Consider the following 6,113-nt stretch of genomic DNA (forward strand, 5'->3'; position numbering starts at 1 on the left):
ATGCTCAAAAACCAACATAAGGTGCCCCAGAAACTGCACCTCGCGCAACCAAAACTCACATTTGGAGAAATTGGCATACAAGCTCTCCCTCCTCAGGGTATCCAAAACCTCCCGCAAGTGCTCCTCGTTCTGCTCATGCGTCTTGGAATAAACCAAGATGTCATCAATAAAGACTATCACCAACCGATCTAGCATCGGTCTGCATACGCGGTTCATGAGATCCATGAACGCGGCAGGAGCATTGGTGAGCCCGAAAGGCATCACCACGAACTCATAGTGGCCATAGCGAGTCCGAAAAGCAGTCTTCTGTACATCCTCATCTCTGACTCGCATATGGTGGTAGCCTGAACGCAAATCTATCTTGGAAAACCAAGATTCCCCTTGTAGCCGATCGAAGAGATCATCAATCCTTGGGAGTGTGTAACGGTTCTTCACCGTTACTTTGTTCAGCTCCCGGTAATCTATACCCATCCGATGCGACCCGTCCTTCTTCTTCACAAACAGAATCGGGGCTCCCCAAGGGGAACTGCTCGGCCTGATAAATCCCTTGTCTAACAGCTCCTGCAGTTGTGTAGACAACCCCTGCATCTCGGGAGGAGCTAGCCGATATGGTGCCTTGGCTATCGGAGCCGCACCAGGGACTAGGTCGATCCTGAACTCCTCCTGTCTCTTCGGAGGTATCGCATGCATCTCATATGGAAATACGTCCGGGTACTCTCGCACCACTGGTACATCACTCACAGTCACCTTACCCACCTCCTGGGTATTCATAGCATAGGCGACATACCCTGCGCAACCCTGCTGAAGGTAGCGCCTAGCCCTTGCTGCCAAACACATAGCCGGTCCACGCTACGGCCTCTCGCCCTGAATCACCAGCTCTCCCCCACTTGGGGTCCTGACACGCACCAACTGCTGCGCACAATTAATCACTGCCCCATTAGGGTTCAGCCAATCCATGCCGATGATAACCTTGTTCCCACGCAACAGAATGGGAAGCAAGTCCACGAGGTAACGCTCGTCATACAACCTCAAAACGCAATCTCTGAAAACCTCTGATGCCGGACAGTTCGGTCGTCAGCAATCTCGACCTCTAAAGGACAATTTAACATGCCTGAAGACTCAGAAAACCTCTTGCTAAGAGCCAGAGAGACAAATGATCGGGTAGCCCCCAAGTCAAATAACACCTGAAGTGGGATGCCGTTCACATGGAACGATCGTAAATATAACACATAAACACAACACATAAATATCATAACTGACATGTAATAAGAGTTAGGTAGAAGAAAACACACCCGTCACCCCCATCCGGTGCGGCACGTGCCTCCTCGACGGTCAGCTGGAAGGCTCGGCTCCTCTCCACTTGAGCATCTGTCTTGCCCTGTCGGCCATCCATGATCCACAGGGTAGCTGGAGATGGCGCCGCCACTGGCGCTCCTGATGTCAATATTGGAGAGTTGGCCTTTTTTTGTCCCTTCTTATTGCAATGGAAGCAAATGAGGTCTGATGTCTGAATGGTGGGGGTAGGGGTAGTACAATCCCTACCAAAGTGCCCAATCTTGCCCTACTTATAGCGGCTCGATGATCCCAATCTACAGAACCCCTCATGAGTCTTGCCAAATTTCCCAAAGCGGCTCCGACCCTGCTGGCCCTTCGACCTAGTGTCGGATCCCTTGGGTTTCTTTCCAGAAACCCCAGTAACCTGCCCAACCTCCGCCTTCCTCTTCTGGATATATGCTCTATATCAATCTCCTTATCTCTCACCCTGGCTATCATGTCCTCCAAAGTTGGCCCTGCTGAGTAGCTAGCATTTTTCCTAATGTAAGCTCTCAACATGTCATAGTACCGGGTCTTCTGCATGTCCTCGTCCCCCACATACTGAGGCACCAATAAGCCCCTCTCCCTGAACTTGGCGGTAATCTCCGCCACTGAGTCAGCAGTCTGTCTCATGTCAAGAAACTCCCTGGCCAGCTGCTGAATCTCCACAGCTGGTGTAAACTCAGACCTAAACCTGGTCACAAAATCCGACTAAGTCATAGCCTCAATGGATGGGGCTCCCAAAGAATGACTGACCACCTCCCACCAATCTCGAGCGCGGTCCCTCAAACAACCTGCAGCATACCGGATCTTCGACCCCTTAGGGAAGAAGCTCAACAATTGTGCAGACTCGCTGTATGCAATCCACCTCCTAGCGACCATGGGGTCCTTCACCCCGTGGAAGTCTGGCGCACCACATCCCCTGAAGTTCTTGAAGGAGAGTGTGTGTATCCTTGTCTGGACAGATGCCATGTCGCTCCTGAACGCCCTGAGATGGTCCCACATCAGCTCAATGATCCTTTCCTTGATCGACCCAAAAATCACCGGGGTCGACTGATGCCTCTCGTAATCTCGGATGCAATGAACTCGCACAATACCTTATCGACTAGCTCGGAACCCGAACCCGAACCTGATCCTAACCCTGAACCTCCTACTCCATGACGTGTCACCACCATTTCGAAACAAAACACATAATCGTTAGGGTCATACATAACCTCGAGAGGTATCACACACTCTACAAATTCCCTGGTTCTATCTCAGCCCTCTTTGACTCGAGTACGGATCCTCTTCTTTCAGAAGTACGGTACCATACTACCTTCAACATCTATCCGTACTTTCCTCAAAGATTGCCTCGACTTCACCAAGTCCCTTATACTACTACTGCTCGCTGCACTAATTTCATCCTAGGCTTACCCTAGGGTAACTCTCCGACCTACTCTCTGCCATCAGGTGCATAATGAATTCCTGTTGCCTTTACCTAACTAGCTGTGAATACCATTACATATTACTAAAACCATATAATTTTTCGAATAAGAGGTCCTACCCTACAACGGTTGGACTCAAACAAGAGCTGCGAAGTAGGGCTAGACCTAACCTTCTGAAATTATTTAGTCCTTGCAATATGTAACTTAACGTATTCGTTTAATAGTTAGTTAAAGATAACTAGAACTCCTAAAATCACAAATCAAACAACATTCGAGCATTGAGTAAGCAAATCAAGCATATCCTATTCATGTCATCATATCACTAACTAATCAGTTCTAGCTTGTAGTTCAATAAGCGCATATAGAAGGCACATAAGGCATCTTCCTAGATCCTTAGCCCTAATATAGAATGCAGTTCTCATACACATACAATAGGCATATAAGGCATCCTTTCTAGATCCTTGGACCTAATCTAGCATGCAGTTCTCATAATCATATCATATATCATAATAAACATGTATAGGTATCTTGGGGAAAACTTACTTGAGCTTGGCCGATTGCACGCATCACACACCTTGTTCTTTCTCAAAACTCTTTATTTCAAATTTTTAGAAAAACTATTTTCTTGTAAAAAATTTTCAAACCCTCGATTTGAGTGTAGACACCCCCGAAGGTGTGTTCGAATCCCTCAAACCAAGGCTCTGATACCAACTTGTAACATCCCAAAAATTCGGACCAAAAACTTCATTTTTAAGGTAATGATTTATAAACCAATATATAGAAAACCTCATGAAGTTATTTCATTCCATAAAAACCATAGATCATATGTCTCAAAAGCATGTCATTAAATAGTAATAATGTTAGAGTACAAATCCCAAGAATCTCATATGCGGAAAATCATGTGTGTGCGATGCGCTGCTACCGTGCCGACTCTTTTCCCTTCGCGAAAGAAGTACCTGAAACCAAAACTGAAAACCGTAAGCACAAATCTTAGTGAGTTCCCCCATCATACCACATACCATACATAACACATAGTGTCTAACGTATCCGGGTACTAGCTACCCCTTTGGTCTCTTTCAACCGGTAACTTGCCTAGCACATCAGGGTGCTTGCCTACCCCTTCGGCCCTTTCGATCGGTATCTTGCCTAACATATCAGGATGATGGCCTACCCCTTCGGTCCTGTCGACCGGTACCTTGCCTAGCATACCAGGGTGATGGCCTACCCCTTCAGTTCTTTCGACCGGTACCGGGGACTATTTCACCCTCTACTTTTAACACATAACATCCTAGTGCATAAACATATAAATCGTATACTGCCTAGCTTATCCGGGTTCTGGCATACCCCTTCGGCCCTATCGACCAGTACTGGGGTCTAACTTACCCCTTCTACCTCTATCACATAACATCATAGCATACTAGCACATAAAACATAACAGATAGTGGTATACCAGACAATTATCACAAAGACAATCATCTCAACTACATTTCCTACTAGTACGCCGACATTGTGGCCTTAGACCCATTTCTACTAGAAGGTAACTCACCTCGATGTCGTGAAGTAGTTGTACTGTCCTCGGCTCTCGGATCAACTCCTCTCAAACTCCTACACATAACAATATCCTTTAATTACTCTGTCATACTCATAATCCCCTTTATGGGCCAACTCTGGTCAATGGTCAAGGTCAAAGTCAACATCCTGGTCAAAGTCAACATCCTGGTAGACTCAAGTCGTTGAGTTGGTCCATCAACTCGTCAAGTTCCATAATTTATAAAACCCTGAAATCCCGACCCTACTCGTCGAGTCCTGTCTTGAACTACTCGAGTTCATGCTCAAAGAATAGTCGGGACCTTTTACCCACAACTCGCCGAGTCCCTCCTTGCACTCGCCGAGTTCCTCAATCTTCATAACCCAAACCATGGCCAACTCGCTAAGTCTTCTTCTAGACTCAACGAGTTTGCTCATTAATAGAAAAGGTTGGGGGACCACAACCCAACTCGCCGAGTTGTATGAACAACTCATCGAGTGCCCTATAGTCTAAATCCATACATCCGATTTTAGTCGGGCTTAATTCACCCAAAACGTAGATCTGGCTCCCTAGGAACGATATATCACGTAAAGTTTCAAGCTTTACGTTCATGAATGGGTTATTTAGCTCCAAAAGCCCTAAAATGTGGTTCACAAGTTGCATGGGACTCCCATGGCCATAAAGTTGGCACGTTTATGCCATGGAGTCTCTCAAAGGTTCCAAATCTCAAGTCAAGACACCAAAAAATGCTAGCATCCATGAATGGTTCCACAATATGTTCCTAAAAGCCCTAAATTACTCCATGAAGAGATCAAGTGAACAAATAGACAAGGTATAGACTTTATACCTCACATGAACTGGAAATGAAGTTCTTCATCTGGATCCAAAGCTCCTTCCCTCAACCAAACACTTCTTGTTTCTACTCCTTGAAGAAAATACCAAGGAATCACTCCTTTTTCACTCACACAAACACACAAAGCTCAAGATCTCGAATTAGGGTTTTATGGACTAAGGGAGGCGGAGAGGGAGGCCACAATGGGGGTGTTAAGGCCCTTAAATAGGGTGCAAACCCTGAAAATTAGGGTTTCACTATGGTAGGTCTACTCGTCGAGTTGAGGCTTCTCAACTCGTCGAGTAGACTTCAAGTCCCGTGGCAAAAAATATCCCATTCCTACTCGACGAGTTTGGGGCCTCCAAGTCGTCGAGTCCCTTTGCAAAAATGAACAATTATTATTAAAATACATACCAGGAATCGGGCGTTACAAATAGAGATGCATATATTGCGTCCCAGGTCGGATCTCTTCCAATAACGCAAAGGGGGCAACATATGTGTGACATAGAGGATAAGAAAGAAAAACAATTTCACACATACCTACTTTATTAGAACCCGCAGTCACCCTAACAACACCATAATTAAGGACATAAGTTCGTACGTCGAAGAAGTGTTGAGCTATAGTTCTAGATAATAAGTAACTTTAATGTACGTCGCAGGCTTCCTTGTTTATCTCACTACACAATCTATCCGAGCGTCCTATGGTCAGTCCAAATGAAACTATCTAAGTCTAGATGAGTTAACACTGTCAAGTCCTTTCATTTTGAATCCTTCGTTCCTACCAACACATTAAATACAGAGTCTAAACAATTCAGCTTCAGTGCATTACACGTATTTCATATTTTCCTTTAACACTAAGCTTCATATCACTTCCCAAGAACACTTACAAAAGAAGACATATTTTTGGAAATTTTTTATTTTATAATTTTTTTTGTATTTTTGATTTTTATAATTTTTATTTTTTATTTATGATTTCTCCCTCTAAATTTGTGCATAGGGAAGAACGGAAATAAAA

This window comes from Lactuca virosa, chromosome 9 (assembly GCF_052849685.1).
Source record: "Lactuca virosa cultivar CGN04683 chromosome 9, Lactuca_virosa_CGN04683_v6, whole genome shotgun sequence".
NCBI classification, from domain to species: domain Eukaryota; kingdom Viridiplantae; phylum Streptophyta; class Magnoliopsida; order Asterales; family Asteraceae; genus Lactuca; species Lactuca virosa.